The sequence below is a fragment of the Oryctolagus cuniculus genome, unplaced genomic scaffold (genome assembly GCF_964237555.1).
Source record: "Oryctolagus cuniculus unplaced genomic scaffold, mOryCun1.1 SCAFFOLD_91, whole genome shotgun sequence".
In the NCBI taxonomy this organism is placed as follows: Eukaryota; Metazoa; Chordata; class Mammalia; order Lagomorpha; family Leporidae; genus Oryctolagus; species Oryctolagus cuniculus.
The window spans coordinates 41427-66900 of record NW_027208211.1 but is presented as its reverse complement, the minus strand read 5'-3'; the positions used below and the strand labels follow the sequence as shown (position 1 = coordinate 66900).

The following is a 25474-nucleotide window of genomic DNA, read 5'->3' as shown; positions in this document are numbered from 1 at the left end:
CCATATTTTTCAGAATTGGTCATCCTGGACTCTGTGGATTGGCAATAAGTCTCAAGAGAGTCATTTAGGGAAGCACTGGACATGGGGAAACCATGGACAGCAGACAGAGGCAGTGTCCCAGGCCACCGGTCACAGCCTCTGCTTTCCACCGAGCAGAGGATGTAGCCATGTCAGTGGTAAGTTGGGCTGAAGATCAGGTCCAGAAGCCTCTTCAAATGGAAGCACGTGGCTTAGCTGTGTATGTCACTCTGGGCAACACTGAGTCTAAAAGGGCAGTGGCGCTGCCAGGACTCAGCTGCTTCCTCAGCTCCAGGGTGACCCTGCTTAGAAAGAAAGGGGCACCAGGCCCATTAGTACCATGAGGGAGTCAGGGGCCAGCACAAATGCCCCACGGTATCTCACCTACCTGCTTTGGCAGCCACCACCTTTCAGCTAACTTCTCTTTTTCACTAATTAAATTGGGAGGGCGCTGGCATTGTGACACCAGGTTAAGCTACTGCTTATGAGGCTGGCATCCCATATCTGAGTGTTGGTTTGAGTCCCAGCTACTCTGCTTCTAACCCAACTCCCTGCTAATGCACCTAATAAGGCAGCAGAAGGTGGCCCACATACTTGGGCCCTTGCCATCCATGTGGGAGACTGCGATGGAGTTCCTGGCTCCTGGCTTCAGCCTGTACCAACCCTGGCTGGGAAGTCATTTGGGGGAGAGAACCAGTGGATGAAAAAATATATCTCTCTCTCTCTCCTTTTCTCTTGCAGCTCTGCCTTTCAAATAAATAAATAAATCTTAAAACTATCTTCTCTTGTGTAGTATTATATGGATGAGTTTCCAAATTTTTATGATTATGGAGTGGCACGTGTTTCAACAGTTAGAAAGTCTTTTGGGCCAGCGCCATGGTTCACTTGGTTAATCCTCCACCTGCGGTGCCAGCATCCCATATGGGTGCCGGGTTCTAGTCCCAGTTGTTCCTCTTCCAGTCCAGCTCTCTGCTGTAGCCCGGGAAGGCAGTAGAGGATGGCCCAAGTGCTTGGGCCCCTGCACCCACCTGGGAGACCAGGAAGAAGCACCTGGCTCCTGGCTTTGGATCGGTGTAGCTCCAACTGTAACAGCCATTTGGGGGGGGGTGAACCAATGGAAAGAAGACCTTTATCTCTCTCTCTCTCTCTCTCTAACTCTATCTGTCACATAAAAAAAGTCTTTCTATAAACCTTACTTATTCATTCAAAAAGTATTGGTTGCTATACACTCTGAGTCACTGGCCTGGGAAATTTAAGGCCCAAAGATTAATCACAATTAGACCCTACCACAGGGGAGCTTATGATTTCAGAGGGAGTTAGTAAGATAGAATTTTGAGTAATTAGGATAATAGTCATGTGTTATTTCATCTTGCCAGGACCTGTGAGATTGGCACGGTAGGTTTGCCGGAATGTGCCAGACTCATTTTTCTCAGAATACAGAGAAGTACGCGCTTAGTTGTGGGAAATTTTCTACCTGTCTTTGACATTTTTCTTTTTGTCTTTTGTTTCTTCTTTCCTGGCAGAATTCTGCCTGGTTTTCTGTTGTACTTCCTGCGATGATCTGATTGACTTATGTTCCCCTGTCTGTTGTCACTTTTGGAAACTATCAGAGGTTGACTCCATATCAGGACTCTTGTGAACAGTGCTGCAATAGATACAGTAGAGCAGGGATTGCCATGGTAAATTGATATCTTGTCTTCTGGATGTATGCCTGCTAGGGGACTTCACACCAGGGTACTGTTGAGCCATAAAAGAATGAAATTCTGTCATTTGCAACAAAATGCATGGAAGCAGATGACATTATGTGGAATAAAATAAGCCAGACACAGAAAGGCAAATGCTCCTGTTCTCTCTCACATGTGGAAGCCAAAAAACTCTATCTGAACCCAGAATAATGATTACTGTAGGCTAGGGAGTGTGGAGGGAATGGAAGGAGGCTTGATAATTGGTGATTATCGTTCACAGTAGCCTATAATGTATTTTATGAGAAAATAAAAAATAAAAGAGACCCAAGGCGCCAATCATAAAGTAAAGTCAAAAAAGCAGAAATGTTGATTGTACTGATTTGATCAATACACACTGTGTACATATATTGAAAAGTCACCCTGTTCCCCATAAATATATAGTTATTGTTAATGAAAAAAAATTTTAAAGAAAAAATTATATCAGGAATTCCTTCCAACCTTATTTTCAGTACTTTTTAAAAAAATGACTATCAATATTTAATGACCAAGTTTTTTGTGTCCTTTACTCTGAAAATCTTACCCTGCTCTTATTTCATAGAGGCCTTGTGTTTGTCAGAACATACTCACCGTCTTCTATGGAATCGTCTTCCACTCCCTGTCTGTTTCTTCTGACTTTCTGGTTTCTACTTGTTGGTTGTAATGTCTTTTACTTTGCTCCTATTTTAGATCTTCCCCTCAGATATCCATCAAGTCTTGCCTGGCCATTTGTGAGTTGACTGCACATCGTGTATCTTGTGAGGCTTGCATCTGGGGGGCTTTAGTGCAATATGGCAGGGAGAGGCTGGGTTTCTCTATGTTTTCATCCCCAGGGAAGGATGTGATCCCTGCTTCCGGTCCAGCTGTGGGTGTAGGGAACTGGGTAGGGAAGAGGCAGGTGCCGTCTGGTGTGTACACTTTCACTGGTGCCTTGCTGTGTTGATCTGACATCTCACTCCACCTGTTGGAGGAGTCTCGTTAATCATCTCTACAGAAAGTTGAGACTGTTTTGATGGTTTCTGGATGTTGAGATACCAATCGAAGCCTTTCTCCATTGTCTTTCACAATCTTGTTACCTACAGTCCATGTGAGCACCAGAATTCAAGCCATTGATTCTGTGGCCATGGGACAGGGAAGACAGAGTGACTGCTCACTACTATCCACAATCTGAGCTACTTACATTTCAAGTCGTGATATACAAGGGAAAGAAATCAATAAAGTGAATATTTTCCTGACAACCCTTTAAATAGTGGTCAGTGTAAACAGTCAACAGTATTGATTTATAGCTGATGAAATTGAAAGTCTCAAGTCAAGAGAAAGACAAATTTGTTTAGGAATCTCTGTCGATGACACCATGGCAAGCATTGGCAAAAGAAGGCAGACATCTTGTGCTATTGCGATGAGTCTGAAATGGCACCACCACTCCTGGTTCAGGACCTCTTAAGATCATAAGGTAAGAGAGAGCTAATGACTCTCAGAGAATGCCTGGGCTTATTTCCTCATTTTACAGAGAAGAAAAAATGAGGTTCAGAGTGCTAAAATCAATTGGCTGCTCTTCACAATTGACTATTACATACTTCTTAATGCATAGTTATGCAATTTTAAAAATTTTTATTTATGATGCCAGCATCCCATATGGGTGCCAGTTTGAGACTGGATTGTTCCACCTCCAATCCAGCTACCTGCTAATGTGCCTGGGTAAGCAGCACATAATGGCCCAAGTGCTTAGGCCCCTGCCTCCCACGTGGTAGACCAGAAGTAGTTCCAAGCTCCTGGTTTTGGTCTGTCATAGTCCTAGCTGTTGCAGCCATTTGGGGAGTAATCCAGTGGAAAAAAGATCTCTCTCTCTCTCTCTCTCTCTCTCTCTCCCTCTCTCTGTAACTCTCTCTTTCAAATAAATAAAAAAATATTGAAAACAAAAAATTTTAGTTATTTATTTGGGAGACAGATGGGCGGAGAGCTCCCATCTGTTGGTTCAATTCCCAAATACCCAGAATGGCTGGGGCTGGGGCAGGCCAAAGCCAGGAGCTGGGATTTAATCCAGGTCTCCCACAGGGGTGGCAAGAATCCAATCACTGGAGCCATCTCTGTTGCCTCCTAGAATCTGCATTAGCAGGAAGCTAGAATCTGGGCAAGCCAGGACTCAAACCCAGGCACCTCAACATGGAGTGTGGGGACCCCAGCCAGACTCTTCACTGTTGCTTCTAAAGTTATACAATTTGAATTAAATAGAAAGCAATTTAAAAATTTTAAACGTTGAAATAAATGCAAAAAAAGAAAAAAGAGAAAGGTTTGGGTCAACATCCTAGGGTGTGTTCTTTTTAGTTTTTGTGCAAAAAGGGTCTGACAAAGAAGAAACAGAAATTGACTTCAGCTGAGTGCTGTTGGTGATCACATGCTCCACACACACTTCTGTGCTCCCCATCCGCATGTCATGGCTGGGGTTATGTGGCTGGTAGAGCACTGAAGAGCATGTTGGTATGGATGCATGAATGCAACAGTAGAGGTTTCCTGCACTGGAAGAGCTCGTGTGTGTGTGTGTTTTTTTTTTTTTTTTGACAGGCAGAGTGGATAGTGAGAGAGAGAGACAGAGAGAAAGGTCTTCCTTTTGCCATTGGTTCACCCTCCAATGGCCACCACAGCTGGCGCGCTGTGGCCAGTGCACTGCACTGATCTGATGGCAGGAGCCAGGTGCTTCTCCTGGTCTCCCATGGGGTGCAGGGCCCAAGGACTTGGGCCATCCTCCACTGCCTTCCCTGGCCACAGCAGAGAGCTGGCCTGGAAGAGGGGCAACCGGGACAGAATCCGACTCCCTGACTGGGACTAGAGCCCTGTGTGCCGGCGCTGCTAGGTGGAGGATTAGCCTATTGAGCCACAGCGCCGGCCAAACATTTCTTTTCTTTTTTTTTTTTTTTTTTGACAGGCAGAGTGGACAGTGAGAGAGAGAGAGAAAGGTCTTCCTTTGCTGTTGGTTCACCCTCCAATGGCCACTGTGGCCAGCGCATCGCGCTGATCCAAAGCCAGAAGCCAGGTGCCTCTCCTGGTCTCCCATGCGGATGCAGGGCCCAAGCACTTGGGCCATCCTCCACTGCCCTCCCTGGCCACAGCAGAGAGCTGGCCTGGATGAGGGGCAACCAGGGCAGAATCCGGCACCCCGACTGGGACTAGGACCCAGTGTGCCGGCGCCGCTAGGTGGAGGATTAGCCTATTGAGCCGTGGCACTGGTTCTCATGTGGTCTTAACCGTTCTTCCCAAGAATTCAAGAGTTTCATGTAGTCAGTTACTCGGGTGGGTGGGGGCAAGGGGAGAGTGGGTGTTGGACAATAATGCCACCAGGGAAATATGATGTGGAAAAGCATCACAAGAAAGGACTGTCTTTATCCCTCTTTAGGGAAAATGGTCCAAGTTCCTCAGCTGTGAGATTGATTTTTCTGTGTACTTGAGCAAATCAGTCATGTCATACTGTAAAGCACTGTTGACTATGAACTTCAGCATTTGGATTTAAGCCTAGTGACTCAGTTGCTTTTTTTTTTTTTTTTTGGATAAGCTACTTGATTTCTCAACCTCGGTTTGTATCTTTGTAACTAAGAATAACTAAATCCGAACGCTGTTGTGAAGAGTAAATGAACTAATGCATGGTGAGATGGCTGGTGCATTGGAGGCAGGACATAAACTTTGTCATTCCAAGGATTCTTTCAGAAATAAGTTAAGGAGCTGGAGCTGTGGTGCAAAGAATCAAGCCACCACCTGCAACACCCGCATCCTGCATGGGCACTGCTTCCCACCCCAGCTGCTCCACTTCCAATCCAGCTCCCTGCTGATGTGCCTGGGAAAGCAGTGGAAGATATCCACATGCTTAGGCCCCTGCCATCCACATTAGAGACCTAGAAGAAGCTCCCGGCTCTTGGGGGTCATGGCCATTTGGGGAATGAACCAGTGGATGGAATCTCTCTGTGTCTCTTTCTCTCTCTCTGTAATTCTGCCTTTCAAAAAATCAAATCTTTTTTAAAAAAAATAAATTTATTTTGTGCAAAAATTTTGAAGTCCATGCATGCAAGTTGTGGTGATCATTATTCTTATTTCTATGTGGAAATGTTATCTAACCACCCAGTAGTGGGGGGGGGCTCATCTCAGACCCTCACTGACTTAGGGGTCAGGAGCTGGGCTGACCAGGGGGAGGGGCTGAGTTTCCAGGCTGGAAATATTAAGTGATGCTGGGACTGCACACTCAGTGCTCATCTCCGGGCCTGTTAAGAGTTGTTCCTGGTGCAAATCAATTGTCTCATGGCTCTCCTTGCTGTAGAAGATGTTGTACCCACAGATCTTGTATGCAATCTTTGCTGTAGTCAGGGAGGCTAGATATCTGGTTCTTTGTGCTTTAAGGATAACATGCTATGACTAGGTTGTGTCTCTAGGTGGCAGAAAAAGATCAGACATGGAAAAGTCAGTTGGCAAAGCCTTTTGCAGAAGGGTATCACAATGAGTCTGCTTCTTTGAGTGGCTTACAGAAAAGACCTGAAGTATTTAGCAGCCATAATTTCAGTAGATGCAACACATCAATTGAATCATCTTGTGTGTTTTTCCATGTGATTAAAAATATCTGAGGGGGCCAGAGCTGTGGCTCACTTGGTTAATCCTCAGCCTGCAGTGCCAGCATCCCATATGGGCGCCGGGTTCTAGTCCCGGCTGCTCCTCTTCCAGTCCAGTTCTCTGCTGTGGCCCAGGAGGGCAGTGGAGGATGGCCCAAGTCCTTGGGCCCCTGCACCTGCATGGTAGACAGGGAGGAAGCACCTGGCTCCTGGCTTCGGATCAGCTCAGCTCCAGCCATAGTGGCCATTTTGGGGGGTGAACCAATGGAAGGAAGGCCTTTCTCTCTGTCTCTCCCTCACTAACTCTATCTGTCAAATTAAAAAATATATCTGAAACCTTCGGTGCAAATATCATACAATAATGCACTGCCTAGCAATTTTCAGACAGGCTGCATATATGATGGTGGTCCCATAGGATTATAACGGAGCTGCAAAATTCCTACTGCCATCACAACGTCCTTGTGCAATGCATTATTTGTATATTTGCAGTGTATTATTTATACACTGGCATAAATAAACCTACTATGTTGTCTCTCAAGTAAAAATACAGCCACACAATGACATGCAGTACCTGATACCTGATAATGATCATAACGGTTATGCTACTGCCTTATGTATTTTCTGTACTATACTTTTTAGCATTATTTTACTCTATTTTCTTTTTAAAAAGTTACTGTAAAACAGTATGCCCTGTTACCCAGGCAGCAGCCTCACACATCCACGTGTTCTATTCCTTGATTGCAGTAAGAGGCCACATGGCATGACTGACCTGTATAGTTTAGTTTTCTGCAAGTGCCCTCTGCAGTGTTTAGCTGAAAATGACATCGCTGGTCCCCCATTCAGATTTCTCGCAGTAGCTGATAGGTTTGATTTCATATCTTCTTCCTTACTGTATACTTTACTACATTATATCTATTGTTGTCTGTGCTTTTCTTCTTTACAGATTTCTTCCAGATTAATCAGGACATTAGTTTTAACTAATTCTCTCTTCGCTTCTTCCTCTCAAGCAATACAAAATTTTTATTTCATATTTAAAGATCAAAGTCTCTATGAATGTATGTAAATTCAGGGTCACTTGGATTCCCTGAAGCTTTTTTTTATTGTATTTGAAAGGCAGAGTTACAGACAGAGAGATAGAGTGAGAGATCTTCCATCTGCTGGGCCACAAATGGCCACAACAACAGAGCTGAGCCAAACCAAAGCTAGGAGCCAGGAGCTTCTTCCGGGTCTCCCATATGGATACAGGGGCCCAGGCATTTGTTCCATCCTCCACTGCTTTCCCAGGCCATTAACAAGGAGCTAGATCAGAAGTGGAGCAGCTGGGACTTGAATTGGTGCCCATTTAGAATGCCAGGGCTGCAGGCAGAGGCCTAACCTACTAGCCATAGTGCCAGCCCCTGCCTGAAGCTTAAACACCATCACTCCCACTCTCTCCCTACCTTGGGAGACAGAATGTGTTTGGGATCTCATATATTTTCCCATTCTTATCCTCTATATTTTGTTAATTCAATTAATAATTTATATGAGGATTCAAAAAGTTCATGGAAAAGAAAGTTTAAAGATAAGTTTATTTTGGTGCAAAAAATCTGTGTAGTGCAGTTTTTAAAAACAATATGCATTTCCCATGAACTTTTGGATACCCCTCATTTAGGGAGTTTATAATTTTTTTGAAAACAACTCTAAAATTGGGGAAATTAAAATAGCACAGAGAATATCTGCAATTACCTTCACTCTGATTTGTCAATTATTATTAACATCTTACCCCATTAACTCTTATTGGCTTTATTTTTTTCTTTTTTAATTTAACAGAGGTATACCAATTGTACATATTTGTGGGGTACTTTGTGATATTTTGCTAAATATATAAAATGTATAAAAGTCCAATCTGGGTAAATCTATTTATCCTTTCAAGCATTTAACGTTTCTTTATTGTGAAATCATAAAAAAAACTATCCTCTAGTTCTTTTTACAGAAATACACAGTAAATTAGTATTATCTATCTTTATCCTGCTGTGCAATAGAACCCCAAAACTTTACTCCTGTTTGGGTATAACCTAGTACCCCTCCCACCCCCTCTTTTTTTCTCTCTCTCCCTTTCTCTCTCCATCTCTTTCTCACACACACACACCTACACACACATCTGTACCATCTGAGGATAAATTACATGTGTGTAATTGTCCTACCCCTCAACACTTCAGTGTGAACTTCCTAGGAAGAGTGACATTCTCTTACATAGTCACAGTGAGGTCATCAGTTTCCTAAGTCTATACTGGTAGAGTATTTTAATCTATGATCCATATTAATATTTTGGCTTACTGATGTCTTCTCATGTTCCCAAGTTCTCCTGCCTTAGTTGTATGTTTCCAGCCTTCTGTAATCAGGAACCATACACAGCCTTTCTTTCTCTTTAAGATTTATTTTATTTATTTGAAAGAGTTACAGAGAGAGTTAGAGACAGAGAGAGATATCTTCCATCCACTGGTTCACTCCCCAGTTGGCTGCAATGGCCGGAGCTGGGCCAATGTGAAGCCAGGAGCTTCTTCTGGGTCTCCCACGCGGGTGCAGGGGCCCAAGGACTTGGGCCATCTTTTACTGATTTACCAGGCCATAGCAGAGAGCTGGATCAGAAGAGGAGCAGCCAGGACTTAGAACTGATGCCTCAGCTGGCGCCATGGCTCAATAGGCTAATCTCTGCCTTGCGGCACCAGCACACCGGGTTCTAATCCCGGTCAGGGTGCCAGATTCTGTCCCAGTTGCCCCTCTTCCAAGCCAGCTCTCTGTTATGGCCCAGGAGTGCAGTGGAGGATGTCCCAAGTGCTTGGGCCTTGCACCCACATGGGAAACCAGAAGCACCTGGCTCCTTGCTTCAGATCAGCACAATGCAGCCATTGGAGGGTGAACCAACAGCAAAAGGAAGACCTTTCTCTCTGTCTCTCTCTCTCTCTGTCCACTCTGCCTGTCAAAATTAAAAAATAAAATAAAAAAAAAAGATCAATCCCACTCACAATAGCTACAAAAACAATCAAATACCTTGGAATAAACTTAACCAAGGATGTTAAAGATCTCTACGATGAAAATTACAAAACCTTAAAGAAAGAAATAGAAGAGGATACCAAAAAATGGAAAAATCTTCCATGCTCATGGATTGGAAGAATCAACATCATCAACATGTCCATTCTCCCAAAAGCAATTTATAAATTCAATGCAATACCAATCAAGATACCGAAGACCTTCTTCTCAGATCTAGAAAAAATGGTGCTGAAATTTATATGGAGGCACAAGAGACCTCGAATAGCTAAAGCAATCTTGTACAACAAAAACAAAGCTGGAGGCATCACAATACCAGATTTCAGGACATACTACAGGGCAGTTGTAATCAAAACAGCATGGTACTGGTACAGAAACAGATGGATGGACCAATGGAACAGAATTGAAACACTAGAAATCAATCCAAACATCTACAGCCAACTTATATTTGATCAAGGATCTAAAGCTAATTCCTGGAGCAAGGACAGTCTATTCAATAAATGGTGCTGGGAAAATTGGATTTCCACGTGCAGAAGCATGAAGCAAGACCCCTACCTTACACCTTACACAAAAATCCACTCAACGTGGATTAAAGACCTAAATCTACGACCTGACACCATCAAGTTACTAGAGAACATTGGAGAAACCCTTCAAGATATTGGCACAGGCAAAGAATTTCTGGAAAAGACCCTGGAGACACAGGCAGTCAAAGCCAAAATCCACTATTGGGATTGCATCAGATTGAGAAGTTTCTGTACTGCAAAAGAAACAGTCAGGAGAGTGAAGAGACAACCAACAGAATGGGAAAAAATATTTGCAAACTCTGCAACAGATAAAGGGTTAATAACCAGAATCTACAAAGAGATCAAGAAACTCCACAAAAACAAAACCAACAACCCACTTAAGAGATGGGCCAAGGACCTCAATAGACATTTTTCAAAAGAGGAAATCCAAATGGCCAACAGACACATGAAAAAATGTTCAAGTTCATTAGCAATTAGGGAAATGCAAATCAAAACCACAATGAGGTTTCACCTCACCCCGGTTAGAATGGCTCACATGCAGAAATCTACCAACAACAGATGCTGGCGAGGATGTGGGGAAAAAGGGACACTAACCCACTGCTGGTGGGAATGCAAACTGGAACAAGCCACTATGGAAGTCAGTCTGGAGATTCCTCAGAAACCTGAAGGTAACCCTACCGTTCGACCCAGCCATCCCACTCCTTGGAATTTACCCAAAGGAATTTAAATTGGCAACCAAAAAAGCGGTCTGCACCCTAATGTTTATTACAGCTCAATTCACAATAGCCAAGACCTGGAACCAACATAAATGCCCATCAATGGTAGACTGGATAAAGAAATTATGGGATATGTATTCTTTAGAATACTATACCGCAGTAAGAAACAAGGAAATCCAGTCATTTGCAACAAAATGGAGGAATCTGGAACACATCATGCTGAGTGAATTGAGCCAGTCCCAAAGGGACAAATACCATATGTTCTCCCTGATTGGTGACAGCTGACTGAACACCAAAAAGGATACCTCCTGAAGTGAAATGGACACTATGACAAACGGTGACTTGATCAGCATAGCCCTGACTGTTAATGAACAACTTAATACATTATCCCTCTTAGTATTGTTTTGTCTGTTCTACTTAATATGACTGGTTTAATTCTGTAATTATCACACAGTTATTCTTAAGTGTTGAAAATTAACTGAAATGTGATCCCTGTTAAACATAAGAGTGGGAATAAGAGAGGGAAGAGATGTATAATTTGGGACATGCTCAAGCTGACTTGCCCCAAATGGTAGAGTTAGAAACATACCAGGGGACTCCAATTCAATCCCATCAAGGTGGCATGTACCAATGCCATCTCACTATTCCAAGTGATCAATTTCAGTTCACAATTGATCATAATGAAAGGACTAAGAGTCAAAGGGAGCACATAAACAAGTCTAGTACCTGCTAACACTAACCGATAGAATAAATAAAGGGGAGAGTGATCCAACATGGGAAGTGAGATTCTCAGCAGACTCATAGAATGGCAGATGTCCTAAATAGCACTCTGGCCTCAGAATCAGCCCTAAAGGCATTCGGATCTGGCTGAAAAGCCCATGAGAGTATTTCAGGCATGGAAAGCCAAGACACTCTGGCAAAAAGTTCTCTGTGAGTGAGATCCCAGTGGAAAGAACAGGTCTTCAAAGAAGGAGGTACCTTTCTCTGAAGGGAGGAGAGAACCTCCACTTTGACTATGACCTTGTCTAAACAAGATAAGAGTCGGAGAACTCAGAGGGCTTCCATAGCCTTGGAAACTCATGACTGGAGCATAGGGAGATTACTGATGCCATAGACAGGAGTGTCAATTGGTAAAGTCAACAACAGGAGTCACTGTGCACTTACTCCTCATGTAGGATCTCTGTCCTTAATGTGCTGTGCATTGAGATTTAATGCTATAACGAGTACTCAAACAATATATTTCACTTGTGTTTCAATGGAGGTGCAAACTGTTGAAATCTTTACTTAATGCATGCTAAACTGATCCTCTGTAAAAAAAAAAAAAAAAAAAAAAAAAAAAAAAAAAAAAGAAATTATCAACTCCCAACTTGACTCTCACTGGGATTAAACATGACAATAGGTCTGATCTGATTTCATCATCATTTAAAAAAAATCATCTATTATTTTTCACTTTATGTTTCTGTGTGGGAGCAAACTGTTGAAATCCTTACTTAATGTATACTAAGCTGATCTTCTGTATATTAAGATAATCGAAAATGAATCTTGATGTGAATGGAAGGGGAGAGGGAGTGGGAAAGGGGAGGGTTGTGGGTGGGAGGGACGGTATGGGGGGAAGCCATTGTAATCCATAAGCTGTACTTTGGAAATTTATATTCATTAAATAAAAGGTAAAAAAAAATACACTATTGAAAGAATTAAAAAAAATGAAAAAAAATAAAATAAAATAAAAAAAAAGAACTGGTGCCTCTATGGGATGCCAGTGCTTCAGGCCAGGGCTTTAACCCACTGTGCCACAGCGCCGGCCCCACACAGCCTTTCTTAATCTGCTAGAACATACACATTCTTTGAGAATACAGCTCCCCTGCCATCTTTACAGTTGGATGTTGTTTGATTCTGTGTGATTCAGCACAGGCCTTCTCACTCAAGCTCATCAAGGAGTGTTTTCCTCAGGGTATCCCACTGGAGGTTCTGGGGAAATCTCTGTCCTCCCCTGGGAATGTTAATGTTGATCATCTGATTTCTCTAGCATGATGGTTCTGTTTTTCTCCCTTGCAATGGGTAAGCAATCTGTAGTGGTTTATCTTGTTAACATGCACGTATATGCCAAATTTTCTCTCAGATTTACACACTGATGCGTCTTGTTTGACATAATCATTACTAATGATGTTTGCAAAATAGTGGTTTCCCATCTCCATCGTTCCCAAGAGATTTGTCAGTCATCTCTTGCCATTCAACCAGAAGCAAGAACCTGCTGCCTTCTAACTCTCTCTCTCTCTCTCTCTCTCTCTCTCTCTCTCTCTCCCCTAAACAGTGGCTTTGGACTGGTGTCCTCTAAGCTCTTCCGGTGCTGTCAGGTGGTGGCCCTGTGGGCATCCTGCTAGCTCTGGTTGAGTTGTTCCATCAAGTTCAAGGTCACAGTGCCTGTGCTGTGGCTCGCTGAAGTGCCTCCTACAGACTGCAGTGACAATGACCTTCTTCAGGCCTTTTGCGGGGTTCACTTTGCATTGCCGGTCTGTGGCTCACCAACCAGAGGGCTGACGTCTCCAGAGCTGCTCCCCTAAACTCAGGGTCAGTGATGCCCTCACTATGCCTGAGTGCCCCCTGGAAGCCGGGAGCCCCACAGTCACGGTGCTGTCCTGGCTGTGGAGTCACCAAGCCCTTGCTTTCCAAAGCGGCGGGGGACTCTCAAAGAAGGCCTGGAAGCCTTAGGTCTCTGATGGACACAGAACCTCCGCTCCCGCCCACACCTGGGAGCGCAGAATCTGCCTTCTAAGATATGCAGGGAGTACATCCAGGGTCTCTGATCACCCTTCCTCGTCCCTGAGTGTGACAAGGGCCGGGTCTCGGGATGGCTGCACCTCGGCTGAGTGCGCTCCGTCGCGGCAGGGGCCTCAGGGTCCAGCCACTCCTCCCCACTAAGGAGCTGAGGAGCTGTCCAGAGCAGCCAGAGCCCCTTGCCCTGCAGGTCTTCTCTGAGAGCCCGAGACACCAATGATCCCTAACCCCTACCCCATGTCCGCACCCCCGCAGGGAACAAAGCGCGTCCCTCGGCTACACGCAGCCCGCGCTTTGCTCGGGAGAGCACAGCTCCATCCTGGGCGCCGGCACCGAGTGCGGGGTCCCCGGTGCCTTGTCCCCTTGTCCCCTCCTGGGCCGTGTGCGCGGGCAGCGTCGGGGACTACCGCGCAGGCGGGCAGAGCAGCGCTGCAGAGAGGCCACACACCTCGCTCTGCAGGGCGCAGGGGGCGCGGGCTATCAGGTGCTGTGGGGCCGGTAGGCGGAGAACTTGGGATCCCTGGCAACCAGCCCACGCGCATTCTGCCCTCCCGCGTTCCGGAAGATGTAGGAGGGTGAGGCTGGCGGTCCTGTAGGGGATGCCCTGGATGCGGGAGGAGTCGGTGCCCCAGCCCCTCTTCTTGCCGCTTTCCCAGCCTGCAGGTTTGCTCGGTGTTTTTCACTCCCTCTGTGTTCAGCAGCTGGAAAGGGAGCTCCTCCACACCCCAGTGCCCAGCAGCCATAGCTGGGCCGATGGGAAGCCAGAAGCCAGGAGCTTCATCCGGGTCTTCCACATGACTGCAGGGACCCAAACAGTTGGGCCATCCTCCATTGCTTTCTCAAGGGCATTAGCAGCGAGATGGACCGGAAGTGGAGCAGCCGGGACTCCAACCCAGTCCACATGGGATGCGGGCACTGCAGGCACCGTGTTAACTTGTTCCATGACAGCACTGCCCCCCCCCACTCTAACTGTCACAGTTAAAGCTCCGGCAGGTCATTTACTTCCAACTCAGTTCCCATCTCTGAGACTGGGCTTGGGATTTAAAGATCAAACACGTCCAAAATAATGTGATTAATAGCTTTTTGTCATGTTTAGAATTTGTTTCTACCTCTACAAATGGAAGTTATGGAACCAAACTTCCCTTGCACATGAAACACAGGTTCTGCAGCTACATTTTGATGAGAGGTAGAAGGTCAAATGCCCTGCTGGAGACGTATTTGCTGGATCTCTTGCTGTTCTAGGGACCTGGCCGCTACAATGGTAGGGTGTTTTTAATATGCGTGGAAGACAGTAAAGTCACATGCTCTCTCACAGAAGACATAAGCCCCTTGCTTTTCTGGAGCTTAAACCTAAAACTGGATTATCTTTAAATGTATAACTAAAACCTGTACAGCTTGGTAGAAAATAATGTGCTTATTGGGTCATCAAACTCTAAATTGTACCCTCAGCGTGGGTCACTATTTTGGTAACAGCTTACAAGAACTTGACTCTTCCTTAGGGTTGCAAAGTCTGAGTCTCCTGAAAAGTGAGACCGCACATTCTTGGAAGAAGTCCTGGAGTAATGGGGGTTCCAGTGGCCTATGGGCTCTGCTGTTGGCTGCAGACGAGGCTGCTCTTGTGTGGCAGCAGGACATGGGGAGCCCTTCTCTGTGTTGAAAGAACCAACTATAAATAAAGAAAATGTTCGTCTTGGCAGTGAACTGGGAGATACCAGGTGAGCCTTCTTCCATCAGCTCATTAGAGATCTGGTTCAGCTGACCCTTCTCGGCATGTTTTTAGGATAAAATCTTGGGCATCCTAGTGTTTGCATTGGCAGTGTCCAAGCCCAACAGACCTCCCTAACTTGTTCACGTTCTGGGAATACTTTAAAAAATAAGTAAAAACCCAGACACAGCTTTTTCATAATATTCCTTTCCCATGAGCTTTTTGAAGACCACCATGTATGCATGGATTTCAAAATTTCTTGGCCCCAAAATGAACTTATCTCCTAATTCCATTTCCCACTAATACTTTGATGTACCCTTGCATGAGAACCTGACACATTTCTCAAAGTTGTTAAGTGACACCAGTTTCTGAGCAGTACTCAAAGAAGTGTGCAGCCCGGAGCCACTTTGGTAATTACTCAGCATGTTAGCATGTTCAACACTCTTGGTCTCGCAGGAAAGCAATCCATTTCATCTGCTCCAAACCACTTTCCCAAACTGATTTCACAACCCCCCCCACTTTTTTGTGGAATACATATTGAGAATGGTCATTAAGCAGCCTGTCCATGAAGAAATATTTTATAGATGTTAAAGAGTTAAGTTACATCTCTTTCCAGCTGTCACTTTTCAGATGAAAGAAAAGACCAGGAGTAATGATCAATCTTTGCCCACAGTAACATTGGTTAATATCTAGCTGGTCAACATTAAGATTATCGAATTCTCTTGGGCTTCTACTACATTCACAGTCTTTGTCAATTCACTTGTGTCTAGCTATCTCTTACCTGTATTTGGATTCTGTTCTCATTGACTCCAATTACCTAGTTTCCCTCAATTGAGAAAAAATCCCATTTTGGGAATTAACTGAAAGCCTCATAACAAATCGCAGTTGACTTGAGTGCTGTCCATTCTAGATCATTTGCTTCGCTAATGATCTAGACAATTAAAATAGGGTACAGTGACAGGCATTTGGGTTTGCAGTTAAGCTACCTGTTAGGATGCACATGTCCCATACTGGACTATCTGGGTCTGATTCCTGGTTCAGGCTCCTGATTCAGCTTCCTGCTAATATGGATCGTGAGAGGCAACAACAAAGTCCCAAGTTGTTGGGTTCCTGCCACCCACATGAGAGACCTGAACTGAGTTCTGGCTCCTTGTACTAACAGCTGCCAGCTGTTGTGGGCATGTGGGGATTGACCAATGGATGGGATGTGTGTGTGTGTATGTGTGCACGTGTGTGTCAACCTCTCAATTTTTAAATAGACAATAATTCCTTACAGTAATAGCCGTAGAGAACAAATCAGCCCTTTCTAATAGTCCCTCAATCTCAGCTTCTACTTCCAAGAACAACTCTCTTGACTTTGCCTCTTTGTGTTCTAGAACAGTATGGCATCACCAAGAAATCCCACCTGCATTAAAGAAAGTCACCAAGAGGAAGAGCACGTGGTAAGCAGTGAGATGTTGTTGGTGAGTCCTGGGATGAACAGAGATGCTGAGGAAGTCTGGGACATCTGTCTCTGAGGAAAATGGTTGTGGGACCTAGTGGAAGAATGTCCCTTGGGAAAAATCCTAGCCAGGCAACAGTATTCAATGGTCACTTCTTGCTGTTGGTGAAGCTGCTACTATGTGTATCAAACTCTTTTTGGAACTCTTTTGTCTTTAGCTTTGATTTTTATCTTCAGCTTTGGATTTTAATAATTAAGGGCTGAATGATGTGAAATATGCATGAAATAGTCATCAAGGCATGAGTTTTTGCTGGACTTCCACAAGGAGCTCAGCCCTATGGTGGGCTGCTGTTGTAGGAGCTGGAGTTTCTCTTAAGACTTATCTCCCTCTGTGAAGTCAGCTAACTTCTGAGTGGCTCAGCCGTCTCACTCAGTGTGTGTTCTCTAACTTCAATTCTCTTTTCCCACAGGGCTTGTTAACCTCTTTACAAGTGGACTGACCTTAGTAAAAAGAAGTTGAAACATTCAGATCAGAATTGCTTGTATCTTTCATTGTGTGCTGTTTTAACTTCATTGCAGTGTGCGGCAAGTGGCAATTGCTTAGTGAAATGACTGATATTTAAATTTGAGGAAGTCCTCCAGTTTTTTAGTGGGATATCTGGGGATGTTTCAGTTCGGTCTCCATGCAACTTAGGTTGGTTATGGTGTAATCTCAGCTTTCAAATCTCTGGGCACCTGGCCTGGTGCTAGTCAGTTCTAGATTGGAATCTTGCCTCTGACACCAATTTTGAGCTAGCTAATAACTTGGAACTTGCCTTTCCATTATACAAGGGGAATGATCTCTTTACCTTTTAGGATAAATGTCAAGTTTCTGCAGCACAGTGACTGTTCGTGTGTTAGTTCCTTGCCACTCCCTAGCCCAGATAAACTTCCCTGCAAAGTTAGTGTCCACTTTTGCTTAAAATTTATAAATAATGCTTTCCTTATGCTCTCATTTTCTTATCAAGTTAAGAGGTCAGGTGAACACACTTCATAGATACAGAAGCTCAGAAAAATGATTTGTCTAAGGCTTGTTTAAAATAAAGTAGGTGGCTACTGTAGTTGGCAACATGGAATATAGCTGCAGACCAGGATTCAGTTTCACTAGCTCTTGCCTAAGGAGGAGCCTACAGATGCTTAGGCTGCTGTGAAGTCCTCTTTGCTTCCCAGGTTACTGCTTTAGTCACACCCATAGAAGGAATCCAGTCCATGGAACCTGTGATGGGAGCAAGAGTATGGTTTTGTAACCTTGGGAAAATCATTCTGAATCTATTTCTCTGTCTAAAATTGGAACCACCTCATCAGGCCAATGGAGCAGTGAATGAAAACATGAAAATGATTGTGTACTGCCTAGCATGGTTCATGAATCCAATAACGTGAGTCCAAACAACAATAAGTTCAACTTCATTTGGAATAATATTTGATTTTGGTTCAGATATTTTCTAGGCTATTCATATCTGTGTCTTGTGGACTGCATTCAAATAGGCTGCCAAGCATAATGAGAAGTGGTAGGCTTATTACTTGGATAATAATTAAAAAAAAACAATCTGTGCTTTTCCATCAGTTAAAACATTCCCAAATCAAGATCACCTTGACCTGAAGAACCAGTGTGAGGGGAGCATGTGTCCTGAGGAGGCAGAGTGAGGACTCTGTAACTGGGAGACAGAGCAGTCATAAGAAGATACCCCAGGGTCTCAGAACCCTACCCTCCTCTCCTGCACAGAAAGTATTAGGTTTCTCTTGCTACTCTCTCCCAACTTTGCCATTGCAAGTCTGCCTTTGCCGATACACAAAATGCATAAAAGTGTCCAAAAACCAAGCTCGAACGCTTGTATAAGTGATGTCCAACCATATTCCACCTTCTCTGAACAGGCTGTCTTGGTCTCTTTAGACCTTCAGCCTTCCACCAGATTTCCAGGGCTTGTGTCCAGGCTAGCTCAGTAGACATCCACGGGCCCCATTGGGAATGTTCCTCTCAGTCCCATCTTTCTACTCTGAAGGCCCTATTTCTAGCTTGCACCCCAGAAATACTTGCCACTTCCTGAAGGATTTTGGATCCAAAAGACTTCCATAGCCTAGGCAGCTCATGTTGAGAGCCTTGGGTGATCACTGATATCATACGTAAGAGTGTTAACTGTTAAACTAGCAACAAGAGTCATGGCACTAACTTCCCATGCAGGACCTCTGTCCTCAAAGAGAATGGGACCAGGAATGGGAGAGGGAAGGGAAGGAGGGGTGGGAGAGTATGTGGGAGTGTGGGTGTGGGGGGAAGAATCACTGTGTTCCTAAGGTTGTGCTTGTGAAATGCATGAGGTTTGTATTCCTTGGCTAAAAGGTTTCTTGGGGGAAAGATAAAAATAATAATAAATAAATAAAGCAACACATTCAGAGAAAAAAATGCCAATCCTGAGTATCATGGCTACATCACCAGTCAATGCTCTTTCACATGAGGGATGAAGTTGGAGACCAGGAATAGAGTGACTGCCACACTTTCTCACAACAGCCCGTTCTTTCCTTGAACAAACTTGAAAAACCTCTGCTGTCCTACTCCTACTTTTGTCTCTCCAAGCTGTAATTCCTTGCTCCCACAGTGAAGAAGGATCAAGTGGCAAGCTGGGCACCACCAGTGACACACCCACCTTTGGTCTCCTGTGAAAGTATTCCCAAGTATTAGCTGCCTGGAATCTAATTCAACACACCCAAGTGTTCCCCACTGGAGAATTTACCAGACACATCGCAACATCGTGTTCATTGGAAAGACTTCATTTTATAAACAGAGACTCAAGATTTTATATCTAACAATCCCTAACCATCCTTACCTCCTCAACTGGCTTTTTATGGCCATTTCATAACTTATCCCTATTTGTAGAAACTGCATGTAATCAACTGCTCCTCTAAGAACCTTGTATTGTGCTCGTCTTAATTTCTTAATCTGATAGATGTAATGGGAAGCCTAAGGCAGATTTAAATCTGAATTTTCTTCTAGGAATTTAACTTGTATGATATAGGTTTGGGTTTTCTTCTGGAGAATAGGAATCTTTAGAAAAGTTAACTTGGGTGGCCGGCACTGTGGCACAATGGGTTAACGCCCTGGCCTGAAGCACCAGCATTCCATATGGGTACCGGTTCTAGTCCTGGCTGCTCCACTTCCAATCCAGCTCTCTGCTATGGCCAGGGAAAGCAGTGGAAGATGGCCCAAGTCCTTGGGCTCCTACACCTACATGGGAGACCTGGAAGAAGCTCCCAGCTCCTGGCTTCAGATTGGCACAGCTTCAGCCGTTGTGGCCAGTTGGGGAGTGAACCAGTGTTCTAAAACCGCTACCCTCCCTAGTGAGGGAGGGAGGGAAGGAGGAAGGGAGGAAGGGTATGGGGCTAGACTGTACAACAGGTGGAGCAGGAGCTTAATGAAAGCAGTTTCTGCTCCTCTGTCCCCAATGCCTTGGTGCTCTGGGCAGAACTTGAGTCACCTTGCAAAGACTTCAGTCATAAATGGGGACACACACTTTCAATGCTCATGGGAAGATAGGAATGGGCAGTGATGGCACATTATGGGTACAGAGGACTTGAGGCAAGCAGCAGTTTGATTGCAAGCTGGTGGGCTTACCATGGTGCGGCTGCGTGGCTGGTCAGTCTTGAGTGTGGGGTGTAATCTCACCCACAGCAGCAACCCCTGAGACCCGGCCTCCTTCATCCTCTTGCACAGACACAGGGAGACAGATAGATCTTCCATCTGCTGCTTCACTCTCCAAGTGGCCACAAAGACCAGGGCTGATCCAAGCTGAGGCCAGGAGCCTGGAACTCCATCTGGGTCTTCCACATGAGCATAGGGGCCATCTTCTGCTCTTTTCCAGGTGCATCAACAGGGAGCTGGGTCAGAAGCAGAGCAGCCGGGACTCAAACTGAAGCTCATACGGGATGCTGGCATGGCAGTTGGCAGCTTAACCCCTGGAACACAAAGTTAGCCACAAAGCTGATATTTTTTTAAGATATATTTATTTATTTAAAAGGAAGAGTTACAGAGAGGCAGAGGCAGAGAGTGAGAGAGAAAGAGATAGAGATAGAGAGAGAGAGAGAGAGAGAGAGAGAGAGTTTTCCATCCACCAGTTCACTCCCCAAATAGCTGCAATGGCCAGAGATGGGCCAATCCAAAGCCAGGGGCCAGGAGCTTCTTCCAGGTCTCCCACATGGGTGCAAGGGCCCAAGGATTTGGGCCATCTTCTACTGCTATCCCAGGCCATAGCAAAAAGCTGGATTGGAAGAGGAGTGGCAGCACCCATATGGGATGCCGGAGCTTCAGGCCAGGGCTTTAACCCATTGCGCCACAGTGCTGGCCCTTTCCAGATTCTTTACTGAGTGAAACCATTCCAAAATATGAGGTTAATAAGGGCAAGCTTTATGGCACAGCAGATTAAGTGGCTGCCTGGGATGCTTTCACCAACCTGCCTGCTTCTGCCACTGCTACCACTACTGCTGCTCAGGGAAGCATGAGATGACGGTTCAAGTACTTGGTCTCCTGATCTCTGCAAGGGAGACCTAAATTGTATCCTGTGCTCCTGGCTTTGGCTGGGCCCTACCTGACTGCTATGTACATTTGAGGAGTGAATCAATTTATGGAAGATCTGTCAGTCTGCCTTCCAAATGAATAAAAATACATAAAAATTAAAACATGATGTGAATAAAGAAAATTTCCAGACAAAAGTACTAACATAATTAGTCATCAGCAGACCTACACCATTGAATGCTGTAGGAAGTCTACAAGCTGAAAAAAATGTTGGAAGATTCTTTATTGCATGTACAGCAACAAATCAGAATCACTACAGATGACAAGCATGTGCAGTGGTGGATATAGATAATTAATTTCCTTAAAAGAGATCTCGTTATTTGAAGCAAAAGCTATCACACCATGTGTGGCACACATGTGTTAATTCAGTATGTACACATTGGTATAAAAATAGCACATTGTACAGGGATCTTAGTGGAATTGTTGTTTGAAAAATACCCTATATTCATATGATGCAGTGCAGTGTTAATCATGTATATTGTGGTAAATTATTCATATTGTAATTCCTTAGAACAATTAATGCATATGGTTATGTGTCAATTGAAGAAAATTAATACAAGAAAGCATGGTAGGGGCCAGCACTGTGGCATAGCAGGTAAAGCTGCTACCTGCAATGTCAGCATCCCATATGGGCACTGGTTTAAGTCCTGGCTGCTCCAGTTGTGATCCAGGAAAGCAGTGAGGATGGCCCAATTCCTAGGACCCCTGCACCCATGTGGTAGAGCCAGAGGAAGTTTTTGGCTCCTGGCTTTGAATCAGCATAGCTCCGGCCATTGAGGCCAATTGGGGGGTGAATCAGCAGATGGAAGACCTCCTCTCTCTCTGCCTCTCTTTTTCTCACTGTAACTCTGACTTCCAAATAAATAAATAAATCTATAAAAAAGAAAGAAAGAAAGCATTGTATGTCCTTGCTAAGGTTGCCATAATTCAATACTATAGACTGAGTGGATTAAACAAGAGAAATATATTTTTTCATAGTTCTAGAGAATGAAAATTCAAGAGTGAGCTTCTTCAGACTTGGTTTCTCCTAGGCCTTTTTCTTTGGTTGGAAGATGGCCAAATTCTATGTCCTCACTTGATCTTTCCTATGCCCCATCCTTGGTGTTTCTCTTCCAAAGACAGCAGTTGAATTGGATAAGGGCCCATCCAAAGGACCCTATTAATCTCAATTACTCATTTGAAGGTCCTATGAATGTCCACATACATCTTTTGGAAAAACATGTTTCATCTATAACATAGATCTAAATATACAACAGGAATGCCATATGAAATATTTAAAACACTTTATTGGTACTGGCTTTTAGCCTAGTGCTTAGATGTCAGTTAAGATGCATGTGTGCCATATTTGAGGGCCTGAGCTCAGACTCATAGTGCTAGCTTCCTTCTTGGGAGGACCCCAGTAGGCAGTGGCAATGGCTCAAGGGACTGGTGTTCAGACATCTGCGTGAAGTGGTAGGAAGAGCTTCAGTGAGTTCCCAGGTTCTGGCTTCAGCCTGGCTCAGTTGCAGTCATTGCAGGCAGATGAGGAAGTAAAACAGTTAATGGGAATTCTCTCCATGTGTGTACCAAATAAGCAATGTAAATAAAAAGGTTTTTAAAAATAATTTAAAATATTTGATGACCTCAAAAGAAGGTAGAAAAACAGAGAAACAAATCAAATGAGATAAACAGAAAATAAATAATAAAATAGCAGACATAATTTCAACCACATTTTACTTAAATGTAAATGGACTGATGATTAACACAGAACTCGTCAGGTTTGATTAAAAGAACAAGACATTTCATTATGCAAATCCATAAGTGATCCATTTTAATACAGGTACACAGACTACAAGTAAAAGAAGATGCACCATGCAGAGTGGGATGTACAGTGTAGTAAAGAAAACTGCATCCCATATTGGAGTATGTTGGTTTGATACACAGTTCTGGCTTCCAGTTCTACTTTCCTGCTAATTCAGACTCTAGGGGGCTGGATGATGCAAGTAACTGAATTGCTGGCTGATGATTTCAACACAGCACAGTCCCAGTCATTGTAGGTATTTGGAAACTGAATCAAAGATGAGACCTCTCTCCATCTCTACCATTTAAATAAAAATAAATATTTTACAGAGATATACTATATGAACACTAATCATAAAAAGCTCAAGTTGAGGGGGCTGGTGCTGTGTGGCAGTAAGTTAATCCTCTGCCTGTGGTATCAGCATCCCATGTGGATGCCGGTTCTAGTCCCGGCCACTCCTCTTCTAATCCAGCTCTCTGCTGTGGCCTGGAAAGGCAGTAGAGGATGACCCAAGTGCTTGGTCCCTTGCACCCACATGGGAGACCAGGAAGAAGCACCTGGCTCCTGGCTTGGGATCGGTGCAGCTCCAGCTTTGCAGTCATTTGGGGAGTGAATCAACAGAAGAAAGAACTTTCTCTCTGTCTCTCCCTCTCACTGTCTGTAACTCTACTTCTCAAATAAATAAAATCTTTAAAAAAAAAGCTCAAGTGTGTATCATATTTGGTACAAAACAGCAATATTTATGTAAAATATGTTACCACAGATATAGAGACTTTTCTTCACAATAAATAGCTCATGTGTCATTATGATATAATAATCATAAATGTCCATGTTCATAAAACAAAGTTTCAAAGGACATGAGGGGCAGCACTGTGGTGCAGCAGGTTAAAGCCCGGGCTTGCAGTGCCAGCATCCCTTATGGGCATTCATTTGAGCCCTGGCTGTTTCACATCCCATCCAGCTTCCTGCTAATTTGCCTGGGAAAGCAGTGGAAGACAACCCATGTTCTTGGGCCTCTGCACCTATGTGGGAGACCCTAAAGAAGCTCTTGGCTCTTAGTGTCAGATCAGCTCAGCTCTGGCCATCATAGCCATTTGGGAAGTGAACCAAAGGATGGAAGACCCTTCTCACTCTTTCTCTCTGTCTCTATTTCTCTCTGTAAGTCTTTCAAATAAATAAAAAATAAATCTAAAAGAACATGAGACAAAACCCACAGAACTAAATAAGAAGCTGAAAAAAATCCACAAAGTTAGATAATTAATACTTTTCTTTTAGTAACTCATGGACCAAACAAATAAAAATCAGCCAGATATATATGAGTGCATTGATCAATGAATGTCAACCACTTTGTGGAACAGTCATCACAACAGAACATTACCTTCACAGTAACTGGCGGACCCCAACTGAGTCATCACAACTGCCTCCTGGGATCTTCATTAGCAAGAAGGTGGAATCAGGAACCAGAGCTGGAAGTCAACCCCACGCACTCTAAAGTAGGACTTGAACATTTTCTTTTTTTTTTTTTTTTTTTGCTTTTTGTGTTTATTTTTGTATTAAAATTTTTTTAAAGTTTTTAAATTAGTTTTATTTATTTGACAAAGTTACAGAGAGGGAGAGACAGAGACAGAGGTCTTCCACCCATTGATCACTCCCCATGGACCATAATAGCAGTTGGGCCAGGCCAAAGCCAGGAGCCTGGAGATCTGTCCAGGTCTCCACATGGGTGGCAGGGGCCCAGGTACTTGGGTCATCTCCTGCTGCCTTCTGAGGCACTTTACCAGGGAGCTGGATCAGAAGTGGAGCAGCCGGGACTCGAACCAGTGCTCCAATATGGGATACTGGCAGTGCTGTGCCACAACATTGGCCCCTATTTTTGTATTTTTTAATGTATTTATTTTCAACATGGAGCTGGGATGATGCGTTCTCCTTAAGCTGCCAGACACATCATTTAAGCCAAAGAAAGTGCTGGAATGATGGGTAGATTAGATCATTAAGTTCTGTTCTGGCCCTTGTTCTCCACCATCAGCTACTTTTTTTTTTTAACTTTTACTTAATGAATATAAATTTAAAAGTACGACTTATGGATTACAATGGCTTCCCCCATACCGTTCCTCCCACCCACAACCCTCCCCTTTCCCACTCCCTCTCCCCTTCCATTCACATCAAGATTCATTTTCGATTATCTTAATATACAGAAGATCAGCTTAGTATACATTAAGTAAGGATTTCAACAGTTTGCTCCCACACAGAAACATAAAGTGAAAAATAATAGATGATTTTTTTAAATGATGATGAAATCAGATCAGACCTATTGTCATGTTTAATCCCAGTGAGAGTCAAGTTGGGAGTTGATAATTTCTTTTTTTTTTTCTTTTCTTTTTTTTTTTTACAGAAGATCAGTTTAGTATGCATTAAGTAAAGATTTCAACAGTTTGCACCCCCATAGAAACACAAAGTGAAATATATTGTTTGAGTACTCATTATAGCATTAAATCTCAATGCACAGCACATTAAGGACAGAGATCCTACATGAGGAGTAAGTGCACAGTGACTCCTGTTGTTGACTTTACCAATTGAC

General features: G+C 43.9%; 1 long non-coding RNA gene across 1 annotated transcript; it reads left to right on the top strand.

Moving 5' to 3' along the window:
* The first annotated feature begins 14633 nt into the window (after positions 1–14633).
* LOC138847928 (uncharacterized) lies at positions 14634–17039 on the top strand. The gene is made up of 3 exons (XR_011385797.1): positions 14634–15085; positions 16452–16538; positions 16987–17039. It is a non-coding gene; the product is annotated as an uncharacterized lncRNA (long non-coding RNA).
* Positions 17040–25474: the final 8435 nt, after the last annotated feature.